The sequence below is a fragment of the Eleginops maclovinus genome, chromosome 13 (genome assembly GCF_036324505.1).
Source record: "Eleginops maclovinus isolate JMC-PN-2008 ecotype Puerto Natales chromosome 13, JC_Emac_rtc_rv5, whole genome shotgun sequence".
Lineage (NCBI taxonomy): Eukaryota > Metazoa > Chordata > Actinopteri > Perciformes > Eleginopidae > Eleginops > Eleginops maclovinus.
The window spans coordinates 20,497,565-20,512,308 of NC_086361.1; the positions used below are offsets into that span (position 1 = coordinate 20,497,565).

The 14,744-nt window shown below is 42.1% G+C and overlaps 1 protein-coding gene across 2 annotated transcripts in view; it reads right to left on the reverse strand.

The window, feature by feature from the left end:
• Window positions 1-14,744, reverse strand: part of e2f3 (E2F transcription factor 3) — a 141,885-nt gene that overhangs the window by 45,878 nt on the left and 81,263 nt on the right. For both annotated transcript variants that reach the window (XR_010167180.1, XR_010167181.1), the window contains exon 7: window positions 10,738-10,804. The gene's annotated coding sequence lies outside the window, so the exon portion shown is untranslated. The remainder of the gene's footprint in view (window positions 1-10,737; window positions 10,805-14,744) is intronic.

A 14,744-nucleotide genomic window follows, 5' to 3' on the forward strand; every position in this document is an offset into this window, starting at 1 on the left:
ATCGCATTTAATAGATGCTGTTGTTAACAGCTCATGAGGATTTAGTTTAAGTTTAGAACAGACAAAATGTGTTGTTTCCAGTTTCTTTTCCCGGGGATTTGCTAAGAACCAGAACAATTTATCGTGTTTGATGATCTTCTAAAGTTAATTCAGATAATTACTTCACGATAGCTGCCACATCCTTCCACGAGTCGACATCCTTCATCTGAATAAATGATCTCATTTAGTCTTGTCAGCTACACAGACTCAAAAGACTTATCACTTTATCCATCGGACGACGTGCGTTAACCTCTCTAATGAGCGCCGTAATCCCACCAATCAAAGATACACCCTGCCAGGGATTCAAGCGGTGGCAACAGCCAGGATGGTGACCACGGTAACAAGAAAATTGCCGTCACCAAAAGGAGAAAAGGAAGGGTGGCAGGAGGAGGGAAAAAAGAGTGAGAATGACTAAATCTACAATTATTGCCTGGTGGGGAGCGGAGTACATGCATCAGTATGATGTGGTAATTGCCTGGACATGCGAGTGGGGGCAGAGAGCACATTATTTATAGAGAAGATGGGAACAACATGACAGGAAACACAATGAGTGTGTGTGTGTGTGTGTGTGTGTGTGTGTGTGTGTGTGTGTGTGTGTGTGTGTGTGTGTGTGTGTGTGTGTGTGTGTGTGTGTGTGTGTGTGTGTGTGTGTGTGTGTGTGTGTGTGTGTGTGTGTGTGTGTGTGTGCCAATACTCCAGGAGAGAGTTTGACCTTCATGTAGGAGTGCTGGAGTTGACACAAGCACGTCTGCACTGGGACAAGAGCTCAGGTTTAACAGGCATATTGAAAAGGTCAGAGCTGTCACTCACCCAAACACACACACAAAGATGAACACACACAACCAAAGTCCATATGTGCATATCGACATACACAGACACAGACACAGACACACACACACACACACACACACACACACCTGGAAGAGGCAGCTAGAGCATGCTAAAACGGTGAACCATGTCAAATTAAAAGAGAAGTTTGTGCGCTCCCTGCCCCTCTGCTTTAGAGACTGGCTTCAACACACACACACACACACACACACACACACACACACTTTGGACTGCTGCCAAAAATCCCTGGAGCTGGCAGTTTTTGCCTGGTCTTATTTTTCAACCTTTTTCCACACCCACACACACACACAAACACACACCCAGACAGGGTCATTGGCGTATAAAGTTGTTTTGGTCCGTCTATGCGTTGTGATTGGCCGCTGTGTTGCTAGCCAAACAAAAAAAATGTCTTTCCTCTGTAGTAACAGCTCTACCTCACCCCCCACAGACTACCCTGCCTCCTAATCTGCTCCCTGATTGGCTGATTAGATTCCTCACTCTTTCCTCTCCCTGCCTATACCTTTCTCAAAAACAAACCCTCTCTTTACCCACACCGGCTGGTGCAGGGCTGACACATGCTGGCACAATCAACACAAACACACACACACACAGATTTGATTGGCACCCAAATAATATGGGGGTGGGAGCGGGGGGGACAGGCTTTGAAAAAAGGTGAAAAACAATGTCCTGAACATCTGTGTTTCAGACTTACAGTTAAGACAGTATTGTATGACTGAAAATAATTAAAGTTCCCTTCCACAGACGGAGCAGAAAACCACTAACAGACAGTATTTCTGTCCCCCTGTTCGTACCAAACAATCAGAGGTATTGAAAACAAAGTTGACTTCAAAATCTTCAAAATAATGTATTTGTTTTAGCTTAAATAATTGCTGTATATAACTTTCATTAAAAATACTATATAGACATAAAATACCTCTATAAAAAGTGAAATTAATTCACGACGATAAGGTTTAAACTTCTGAAAACATTAACATAATTTACTGAAAGTACAATATTCAGGTTTCTGTCCAATCCGGGGAACAGGGCCACTGGACCCTCTTACTGTCGGACCTCAAACCAAAATACAGATTTTCCCCGTAAAATGTTAAAGTGATGCCAGAAAACAATTGTTCTGTTCCTCAAACACGGTATGAATACTACAGATATGGAGATGGTGTCAGATGTCTGGTCAGACAGCAGAGACAGCTCTGTTTTTACGGAGGATAAATAGGGGATGGATGTCCGGTGGGTCTGCCGGTGTGGCAGGCAGCAGGCTGACACTGAAACTGAGATTTCTGATCCTTTCTTTTACTCTCCTTTTTCCTGGAGAGGAAGTAAAGAAACCAGAGCTCTGGATGTATTTGTAGTTTGAGGTGCGATATATGACTCAGCAGCTTTAAGACATGAAGGAACTATTATTTTCCGCTTCGCTCTGATGCAGGACTTTCACCGGAAAGTGGGCGGGGCTGTAGTCTTGACCGGAAGTGCCCTCGTACTTTATGTTTCCAGTACTGTATTAATGTAAACAAAAGCATAGCATAATAAACACTGGTGTCTAGCTTTACACTACAGTACATAAGACACTCCTAAGACAAAATGATGATTGTGTCCGTACTTTACCACAGGTTCATGTCCTGACATCACACCTGAGAAACTGCAATAACGTGCAAATTTAATTATCTTAAATACAGTGTGGCACAATTCTACTGGTGAGCTAAAACGTATACAAGGAGAATGAATAAGTATAATGAGACACATTGCATTTCTTTCTCCTGTATTCCTCTTTTCCATACCGAAGTAATTAGCAATTATGTCGCAGCGCTGCTCAGCAGGCTAATGTTGTTAAGAAATGCCTGCAAAGACATGTCGCAGTGATTCAGTTATTTCTACACTCATTAATAAGCACTGCGCTCCAGCATTTTGAGGGGAATTGTTTTTGTTTCTGTATTTAAAGGTAGCAATCTTGAAGCGACGAGCCACTTCCTGAATGTCTTTATTCATCTTTAGAGACTTTGTTATTGCCTCTGCTAGGTAACGTAAAAAGCTCATCACTTAGTGAGAGAATTCGACGTGTCTCTTCCTGCTTCACGAAGGTGTGTGATGATGAAGGGCCGTGTTTGCTGCATGCTGATGGACGGAGAGGATGCTCAGCTTTAATGCAGACTGATGAGAGGCTGCTGAACTGAATGAGCTGGCAGGAGATCCAGCAGACAACACTACAGGGACCTGTCGTCTCTCTGACTCCTCTTCCTCACAATGATTACCCACAGGTGTGCAAAACAACACGGGAAAGCAGTCCATGACCCGTGATACAGTAAATAGCTGGAGGGGCAGTCGGAGGAAGGCTAATGGTGCGTTCACGTTGAAAAACATGGATGGTATTTCATTGCTTAGAGAGTTTGATAAACAACATTCTTGCATGGCTTATGTTGGTGTTCAGGTGCTTTTACCCAGACAGGAGTTTCTTATTATTCCCACACTACATGAATGCATCACAAACGCCCCATCCTCAATCTTAGGACGGCCCTATTATGTCTTTTAGGTTTACCCTCTCATGTAGTGTGTTCTATAGGTTTTAGTGCATGTAAATGGTCTTCAAAGACTACAATTCCTGTGTTCCCTCCAAAGGGAGTTGCTCTCCCACAAACTCCCTCCCCAGTCTGAAACGCCTCCAGTGGACTACTTTGTATACTTCAGTAACACAATGACATCACTATGTAACACTAAGCAACACATTGTACTTGATAGGCCAAGGGGCGGGACATCTCTAAGCCAATCACAACAGAGGGGTTCAGGGTTGTGTGCATGTAAATGGTCTAGCAAGGATAAAGTCTCCTCCCACACACGCCTCAAACGCCTTCATTACAGTCATTTGTTTACCAGTGACATCACTATGTAACACTTGCGCTTCAATTGGCTAGTGCTACAACACATTGTACGTGATAGGCTAAGGGACATCTCTAAGCGGTTGACCAATCACAACAGAGCAAGCCAGCTAACCAATCAGAGCAGACTGGGCTCTGGTTTCAGACAGAGGGTGAACAGAAGTGCTGCAGCACAGGCAGTATGAGAAACATAAAGAGCTTTCTGAACATTAAAGCATGGAGACATGTCCCAGGAGAGACACGAAATACAAATATGAACCTGAAAATGAGCAGAATATCTCCCGATACATTTCATAATTAATGTATCTGCCCAATGATTTTCCATCTGCTCCAAAATTCAATCTTTTCTTTCCTGACTAATCTTAACGACTCTCCAATGAAGTTTCATGGAAGATCTTTTTGTACTCTTGCTGACAAACAAACAAACAAACAAACAAACAAAGTCAAAGAAACGGGTTGGGAGCTCACACTTAAAATGAACAACACATGGGATTTGTTTGTGTATTTCTTATCATCAATGCTGATTCTTTTCACCCCTCTCATAAAATCAGTTTCTTTTTCGGGAGCTGGTATGTGTTCCTACTGCAGGTACTACATACAAAAGGGAACTTGCTTCTGCTTGTGTGTGTTTAATTTGGACTTATTCTGATATCCAAAATAAGCGCGCATCATGTTATCATATATCTTTCTTTTTTGTTGCTAAAACCACACCCATTATCCCTGCCAAGCGTCTGACAGATGGTGACATATCCAACATCCTGTGAGAAAAAAAACTACCCACTTGAAAGAAGTCAGAAATCCAATTAAATCATATAGTTTTGAAATTGATAAAGAAAATGATATATCATTATGGTGCTTCATATACATAAACAGCAGCAGGAGCATGAATACACTGGTTTGTGTTAGAATCGGCTCTTTCTGATTTCCATGATTGCTTTGGCAACATTACAGGAAGTCTCACCTTATGACTTATCACTGTATGTTGCCAAAAAACATCCTGCCATCCCATATTCCAGCAAAACAACATTTCTACACTAGCCTAGTTGTCATCAGGTGTCGTATGCATGAATGAACTTGCGTCTTAACGATTCTTCCTGGTATCCACGATTAGCTTTGAGAACACAAGAGGATATATTGTGCTGATGAAGCCGTCCTGATCGTAAGTCAGGGAGAAAAATAAAAGGTGCAAGCCCACACATGCTCCTCAGAACTCAGTGCCACGCTCCGAAACACCTTTCCTGGTAATAATCTGTTGAAGGTGATAATTTATTCTCCGTCTTCGAAGCAGTCCCCCCCCTCACCTCACCCCACCCTCACTACTTCAACTCTCTGCACTCCAGCTGGCACAGAATCCACCCCAAAGCGTGTCGGATGGGCGGTGCGTTACATTTATTTTGGAACAAGTTTCAGCGCCGCAGACGAGAAGTAATTGTCTCGCATTTGCTAGCCTGACACTGTGGGTGTTTACGAATGCAGAGCGCCTCCAACCTCGCCAGCTGTCGACATGAAGCTGAACTGGATATCTCCACTGGATAGAATGGAAAATTTGGCATTAGGCCAGGTAGTTTCTTAGACAGACAGACAGACAGACAGACAGACAGACAGACAGACAGACAGACAGACAGGTGAGCGACAGAGATGGAAATGCAATATTCATCAGGTGATAGCTCCAGTATCACTATATTATTTATTGAGACCGAATCCGCTCTGTCATCATCCACACTCTAACAGGCTGAGCCTCCAGCGCAGCCATAGGGAGGGTGTATGCAATATATAGACGGATTTCCCAAATGAATCAGTGGACGAGATGCAATCTGGTCCAAATACAGCTAATGAGACCGGGCTTCATCTCAAATCCGCTGTGAGGGGATTAGGCAGGTTCGCGTGCAAATATTTCATTTCTCATCTGAACTCTAGGGTTCTGTACATTTATATATTTCTCTTCTTCAGGTGAACAGAGGTTGATCCGGCTGCGTGATTTGTTTCTACTCCTGTGAATTAATTAAATCATATGTTCCTCTAATGTACTTCCATGTGTTCAATCTGGCCATTAACACATGAAACCACCTGTCCAAATAGTTAATTTGAGCAGCTTTAAATAGCCATGGGATGGATTAATGATGGAGGTAATCATTTACGGTATGCTTTATTAATCTGCTCTCCTGTTATTAGGACAGTTATTAAGGTTGTCAGTCGTTAAGGGGTGACGGTAGTGGTGGTGGTGGGTGGGGCGGTCTAATTTAGACTGTACAGATCTTTACTATTGATCTGATGTAATGTCTTGCCCTCCACGAGTTCACCTGCGCTCACTATCACATCACTTCTGCCGCTAACTGCCGACAGCCGAGCTGACATACATGAATTATGTAACATCGGCTTCTGATTACCTGGTCTGCACAGCGAACACGTTATGCATAGCTGCAGAAAATACACCCTCCTTTACATAACCTTGCAGAAACAACCAGGTTCTATCATTTTGTGACAGTTGTGGGCTAAAGCGATAGTGTAATCCAAGGTGAAGACAGCATTCTCCATGAGCGACACTGACTCGGTTTGTAGAGTTCTTGGCCTGGCTAGCATTTGCATTTTTTGGGGGAATTTTTGGAAGCTAATGAAAGAAAGACGGAACTCCCTTGCTTTGGGATTTTAGGCTTTGCAGACCATTTACATGCACAAAAACCAATATAGGAAAGGGAAAACCACAAAAACATACAGTAAAAAGGGCCCCTTTAAAACCCTGTAGAGCCCAAATATAGAAAATCATCCGAAATTAAAGAGTTTTCACATTTTTTTAGAAAATGTTGTAATACTGCAATATAAAATAAATCTAAATAAAATTGGACGAATGTATTCCACAATAACTAAACATGTAAATAAGCATTGTGAGGCTGAACAAAAGGACCTTCTGACTATGTACAAAAAATGACTGACTTTTTTAGGATAGCTTAAAGTGATGTTGTAAAATGAAAAGCGGGGGCCTTACTATTAATAATTGCATTGGTATTCAAACACAGCTATTAGCATGATGCATTGCGATTCAAACTGCTGTTTGACGGTCTATGTTCTAATTACCGCAGAGCTTGCATTGCTCTACACATTTAGCAACGTTAGCCCGAACCACTACTTGCTTTGTTTTAGCCAGCTACATTCATTTAAAACCACATCTGACAAAGTGATGTACCACTCAGGAAGAACAGGGCCTTCTAAATGATGTTTTTGATTCATTTATTATCCAGTAATTCTCTTATTTCGCTACAAGTATTTAAAATAACCATATAGAAAGAGCTTCCATCTAATCGCTGTTGATATTGTCTGCCTTTGGGTTATCATACAGGCATCAGTATTTAATTAAGACTGATGTTAAAACTCCTTGTAGTGGCTTTAAGACGTCTTGCTTCTCTTTACAGGGTCCCTTAATTGATTCCACACATAAATGTCATTTCACCGGTCCGACTCGGTCTGTGGCAGAAAATGTTGCATAAGGTCGTCTGAGGCTCTAGAAGAGCTTTGTCAAGTCTGCGGAAAAAAAATCCTCATAATATCACCAGGGGTTATCATAGCTCAGGTTTGGAGACCATACATTGATAACAGAAACCCGGGTTAGAAACTTGACATGGTACACTGGGAATTCAACGGGCAGAGGTGGTTCAACGAAAAATGCTTTTGGTTTTATTATGGGAAATGTCAACCTGATCTCCAGACAAGAGCTGATGTGGAATGATTCTGAAAGATCTTACAAAGGTTCCAAAATAAAAACCTGTGCAGGTAGACTACGGCGTGTTAGGGGGAAACATCAGGATGGCTTTCGTAGATTAACTTTGGTTTAGGTAATCAAAACACGCAAGGTAAGGATGTTACGGCCGGGTCTAGGGGAACCTAGACACAGCTGTTTAATTAACCCTTCAGATGTGAGACATAGCCAACATGACATGCAACACTCCTATACAGAAAGGACTCTAAACTCACATAACAAAAATAGGCAAATCAAACAAGAGCTTCTTACCTAGCTCCTACAACAAAAACCAGGTTTAAACAAAAGGGATTCTCACTCCTACTTCCTGCCTGACTCTCATAAGACATTTTACAAAACTGATTATTTACAGAGGTACAAAAAGGAAGCTATTTACTGCTACTATCTAATTTGCCACACAGGCCTACAGATGTATTACCTGGGTCTGGACACACACATGCTGACTGTTTGAGAGTTGGAAGAGAAGAGAGAGCGTGCGTGCTTATGTTATACAGGTTCCCCAAGACCGAGGCGTAACGATGAACAAAATTGTGTTTATAAAAAAATCATCAACTGCAGGTGTTTTATTGAAAACTAACCTCAGTCATGCATGAGTGTCCGATGGGCTACTCGCATGCTTTTTCTGCTTGCAGTCTTTCGAAGGGTGAAGTTAGAGCTGCTAAATTTGTAACAAGGTGTTTTTTTAAATGCACTCATCTAGCAGAAAGATGCTTTATTGGCGACGAGACTGCAATAGCATCAAACGTTGTCTTTGTTGCAACAGATGCCCTCAACATCCAGAAGATGGGTATCCGTCCAAAAATGTTGACTAATTGATTCGCCAATCGATAGAAAATGTGCTACTAAAGGTTTTGATAATTAATCCCTTTTTAAATTAATATACATATTTCCTGATTTATACCATTAAACTGAATATATTTGGTTTTGGAAACAAACTAGACAATTAAAGATATCCCTTTGGAAAACGGTATTGACATTTTGCACTTCTTCCTCGACATTGTGTAGACCAAGCATTGAAGCGAGAACATGATCTAGTTGGAGCTCTGATAATTAGTCGGTTCCCTAGTTTTCTTTTTTTGGCCTTTCTTCCGATTTCCACATCAGCAGAGAGGAGCCCTACCGTGTGTGTGGACAGCATTGTGTCTATATTTAAGATAGCGGATGGTTAAAACCAACCTGCGGTGCTCGATGTAGACTAAGACTGAATAAACACAATGCATAATTAATAAGCCAACGAAGCACTGCTACACGGTGCACCTGACTGCCCACTGAGACGAGCTTTAAGGCCAATCAAGTGTTGCCTGGTCGGGCCGCTGTGTACCCATACACTATGTATGCGGCCATGCCTCAGCGCACACACACTTATTCAGAAACTAATGAGGCCTTGGGAGATCGTACACATCTAAAAACGTTTCTCTGTCTGCTTGACTCCGTATATGTTTATCTGAGCGTGAAGCTCGGCATCGTATAGATGGTGTACGTTGAGGACGTCTCACAAAGCGAAGCATCATTCGCCACAATCGTTTACCCCATTTGTGTTCCCCCCCTACTCTGTCACATTACTATTCCCATCACCGGGGTCAGCGAAGCACGGGGAGTTATTAGAACATTCCTAACTAAACATATCTTGTATTTTTTGTTGAAAAACAACTCCTCGACGGTAATTGCATGGAGCGTTTACGGCTAATGTACATGCATGTTAAATGACGAGGACATACTTTCACATATAAGTGTAAAAAAAATGAAGGAGTGCGTGATGGGGAAATGAAAACACGAGGCCCAAGTGTCATAACTATTCCACATCGTGAGAGAGCCCCTGACTCTACTTCAAAGCTCTCGGGCTGACAGTGGCTAATGATGAACACTCAGATGGAGAGCAAAGAGACAGCGATCCAGACGCGCACATTAAAAAGGCCTCTTTACGCCGAGATAAAAGACCAAAACTCGCGCCCGACTCCGGCTAATGTGCGTTTAAGCACTCATACATACATAAACGCGTACACAGGCAGACACACTTATCATGCAAATGTAGAATAATTAAAGTCTTGTCTGATAGAGGAAAGCTGGGTTGCCTTTTGAAGATAGCAATGCTCAAAAGACTCATTGATGTTACGCTGGGTAACGGAGGAGAGACATAGAACTGGTGTCTCTTCCCCTTTATCTCTCTCCTTCAAAATCCAAACACTGCAACTCTCTCTGGACAATGCTGTGTATTTACATATTTTTGGAGGTTATGGGAAGCCATGTGCAGGAGTACAACAAGACAGCCATTGCTCTCCAGAAGGTGGGTCAGGGTTTAGGTGCCTCAGGACTCCTCATCACCACACCAAGCTGACTACATCATGTGATAACGGAAGACTACAACAAAATGTCTATCTGAACCGATGAATCTCTTTCATTCAGTTCTAACAACCAAAAACCTCTTTGTCACCTCCTGCTCTCAGCGATCACCTGCCAAACTCAGGATTTAGTCGCTCTTATTTATATATATATATATATTTCTATTTCTGCTTTCAGACAGCTTCACATGCAGAAGGAAGCTATTTGATCAGCATGGTAACTGAGCAGCACACACCACAGTAATTCCTGCACTGAGGCATCAATCAAATCTCTTTTATGACCATGAAGTCATCCGAGAAAATAAACATAAATTGCAGCTTAGTGTCAACAGGAAGTGTGTGAAGAGAAGAGAGAGCTTGGCAACACTGATGTTTATAATGAGCGGCCAAAGTCAAAGGTTGGAATTAAAAATGCATATTTATGTTTAATTTAATGAGTTTTTCAGAACTGTGTTGCTGTGATTTGATAGACATCGGTGTACCGACTATCATCAGGTTTTCTTTCAAATGTTGTTAAATCCGGGTTGATGTACAGAGAAACTGGTGGTGGTTTCCAGCCGAACTCTGCCCACGTCCAAACGGTGTGAAAAGCGAAGAGAAAATAGAAAAAAAAAAATACAAAACGATTTTTTTGTTGAATAAAAAAACTAACATTTAACGCTTTGAATTAAAATGCTGAATGGGAAAATTGGTTTTCAGAACCTTTAACTTGTTAGACAAACAGCTCCTGACCAAGTCTTTTTTTCCATTCACATAAAAATGTGAGGCAGGAATTTTTTGATTTCACCGCTTTCGCACAATGTAGTCTTTTTCAAAAGGTTGCATTTTTGGGTGTCAAAAAAAAACCGCTTAGTACGAACAGAGAGAGAAAAGGATGCAATCCAAAGATTCCTACCTGATAGTTGGATGATTAGTTGGATGCCGCTGTCCGTTACATATGGAGCTGGAGAAGTTAAGGTTACCTATAAAGAGGGAAACACAAGCAAAGGGGAAAAAGTATAAGTGTTTTAATTCCCCAACCGTGTCCTTCTTAGACTTTACATTAAGCGTCTACTTTAGAACAGGATTGGTATTTTAAAGGATGCTTTATTTGGCATTATTAGTGTATTTTAGTGTTCAGTAGAATATGGCCACTTTTAAATGTAATTGTACATGTAAACTTTAATTTGAATATAAATTACAAAGTCAAAAATATAATGCTCAAACTAAATAAAGTATTACATGAGCTCAATACCAAATAACTTGTTGTTTATTGCAATAAGTTCTGCATCCCCTGATCCATAGGAAAAGTTAGTGCTGGTTCAACCCAGTTATAATACGCTCTGTAGACACTTCTGAGAGGAGACAGAGGGACACACCACATTATGCATTTATGGCTTATTCCTCCTTTCAAAAGGCAGCGCTCCAACAGTAAACAGTCACTGGCTTTGAGCCCATCGGCAGCTGCTCCACCGGGTGAAGCCGTGGACACTGTTATTGCTCAGACTGAGGCAGCGTTCGTGCTACAGATCTTTCTCCTGTGCTGCTCCAATTGACATTCACCCAGAAAGTGTCCATAATCCATGCAGCTCCTGTGGTGCTTCTATCAGAGCGACCAATAATGTGTCACAGCCATAATCATAACAACCAAAGCACATTATAATCACAACATCCACAATCACAGCTCGCCTCAATCAGCCCCTGCAGCAGGCGGAGAGGGAGTCCGGTTAACAAGGTTGGAGTTATCTATGAAGCTGCAATGGACCTGTGCCTAAACCAGACACAGCGGAGGGGGCAAACGACCGAGCTGCGACAAACTAAATAATACATCGTGCTTTAAATATTGCGAAGGAAACCTTAACGCGAGGTAACGTGAAACAATTTCAGCAAAGAAATTCTCATCGTGACCCTCAGGGGGTCTGCGTCATGGTACATCTTAAAGGACACAAGATTAGTATGTGAGGAAATACTAACTAGCTATGAAACAGACACAATATAATACTGATACCTGAGTATTATGACATACATACATAACAAACAAGAGCACTAGCTACAAGATCTCTTATTTGCAATCAAAAATGTAATTCACGTTAAGCTGCCAGGAAGAGTTCATGCTTACCATTTCAGAGGCAAATATTAGCAGTGACAGGACGATAGCTAGTTAAAGGCACGCAAAATGTGGTTTCTGTTTGGAAATGTGTTCTTTTTTTTACATTAGACTTTGTGTTTAGTGTTGATAATAGGGCATATCAATAAAAGAAGATAACTAATAGACTATGGGCAAAGAGAAGAGTCTATCTTGGTTTATAAGTCATTGGTTTTACAACAATATGTGAATCAGCTTTTCTCAGCTTGAACAGAGCTAGCTAACGCGATGGCTGAAGCTAACATTAGCCGCATTTGTGGAGCGAGGCTTTCTGTGGTTATTAGCATGACGACCAATGTAGTTAAGATGCCAGACCACTGAAGGTAGTAACCTCTCCATGATCAAGTTGTATGTCTTTTACAAGCGTGCGTCTTCCATACAGAAAAAGATGGTAACGACACAAAATGGTGGTGCTTATAGAAAACTCGTTTTGCTTTTGACCCCCATAAATCAACACCAAAATAAAGCTCCTCATGGTTGCTTGTATTAAGACATGATGTAATGTTTACAGTGTCTGAGGTTACAGTGCGGACGTTCCCTGACAGAAGGGTATCTCGGTGAAGGTGGCCACTGCGGACTTCCAGCCAGCCTGGTTGTGTTTTCATTATTTAAACTCAGTAGTTAGCAAAGGGGCCGAGTACACACACATACACACATGTGCATACAAATGACCGGGCAGGAATTTGATCTGGAACACACACACACACGCACACACAGGCAAGCACAAAAACTAATTGGCCACCCCATTAGTAATTTATTAAGCTTGTCCTTGTAAATTTTATCAGGTATCCAGCAGGGGAATGGATTTATTGATTCGCTCTGCATTCATCAGGCCCAGAAAACAGAGTGAGAGGGAGAGCAGGGGAGTGGGAGAGAGGCAGGAGAGGAGAGAGTACATTTATCAGGACGGACAGCATCGGGTTCCAAGCGGCTTTGCGAGAGATCAGGCTGGAGTGTGTTGTGATTCCCCTGGGTCGCCACTATATCCTGCTTCATTCACAGCGCTGCCTTGCCTCAGCTTATCAATGCGCGCATCCCGATCAATAATTCTCATAAAACACCAAGCAGGCTTAAGACTTATTCCTTCTCACGGCCAAAAGAAAAAAACTGCTGTCAAACTTATTCTTAACCCCCGGGAGCCACAGATAAGCTGCAGGGCAAACCGGTACACACAGGGTCACACACAGACTGGAAGTGAATTGTAGGAAAATTTCAATTTGAAAAAGCCAGCAGCCAGACTAACTACGTACAATATGTAGGAGGTTGCGACCTCATTACTGTATCACCTCTGGCCCACTGCTTGCCAGGTTTGTTTCTGTTTTCACCAGGTATTGGCGAGGATCGACTGGCTGTGGAAGTATGTGGTTATTGTAATAGCATTAGTCCCTCTGGCTCATCCATCCTGCCCATCACTTCTCTAACGCTCCACTTCGTTTGTGATCACTAGCGGACCGCGGGGGGAAAAAAACTCCTATCGCAGTTTTCAATCCTTTCCTTACACACTGAGAAAAGTTGACTTTAATTAAATGTATTGGGTCGACAAATTGGGGCGAGACCACAGCAGCATTATCAGTTTCTTATTTTTTCTAGGTATGTCTTTGTGTTAATACATTTGACAAAAAATCCATTGCATTCTATAAACTACTGATAACATTTCTCTGTGTTGGAATTCCACAGACACTGGAGTGGCTGCCATACACGCAGAGATAAAGATTTAAGAAACATTTGGAGCAGTCTCTTAATTTTTGTATTTTTGAGCTTTAACTGAATACAGTTATGTGAAATCTGTTGACGTAATACTTTTAATTAAAGTCAACGTTTCTTCCAGTGCAGCAGGAGAGGCAGTGAATATAAGTGGGAGGCGGAGAAGGAAAGGTATGAGGAGAGAGGAAGAAGGAAAAGGAGAAGAGTTGGAGTTGTTGTTGTTCTTCTTGGCAACGCGGCTAATTGTGGCGGGTTTCTATGTGCTTGAGTATATATATTCACCTTTGTGGGCGGATGGATGATTTTCCGCATGTGTGGGCAAGGAAGTTAAATCGACGTGACAGCGAGAAGGCTCGAATGTAAACACCGGTTTCTGAAATGCAATCCTTTATAAGCAAAAAAAAACAAAAAGCCCTCACTCTGGAAGTTTGGAAGCAATCCTTTTGGGGAGAGGATGAGAGAAACTCTGCTGTAAGATCCCTCTCCCTGTAGGCCATTTCCTTGACTAGTATTGTTCCAGGATTCCCCAGCACGGCTCACCGGGAGGCTAGCGCTGCCTGCTGCGTGATTGGCGGAGGAATCCCGTGTCTGGGATTTGGGTACAGTGATTCCTAATCCTCTGCATGGCTTCTTGTGTCTCTGGACGTCTCAGGTTGGAACATGTAGGAGGAGTGGTGTAAACACACATCCTAAGACATATGGACTGGAGCGATAAGGGCCTGTGGATGTTTTAAGACCATTATTGTATGGATTCCAACCATTTACCCTCAAGCGTTTTGGCCACTCTACTCTGCTGTAAGCTCTAGAAATATTCATGATATTGTTCGAGAAAGTGTTTGACTACGTCTTCAGAAGCATATAGGGTTCTGAGCACCGTCATCTTGGAGGGTTATTTTCAAAAACCTACTTCAAGTAGGTCCTAATTCACTGTGAGTAAACATGGAGGACCGAAGCTGTGCTTACCATTTTCAAAAGAGTAGTATTTTACAGATAAGTGAGGCTTTTCTTTTGGAACCGAAAAAGTATCTCTTACCTTGAGCACACAGTATGTTTCCACTTGTTGAGTTTGTTAG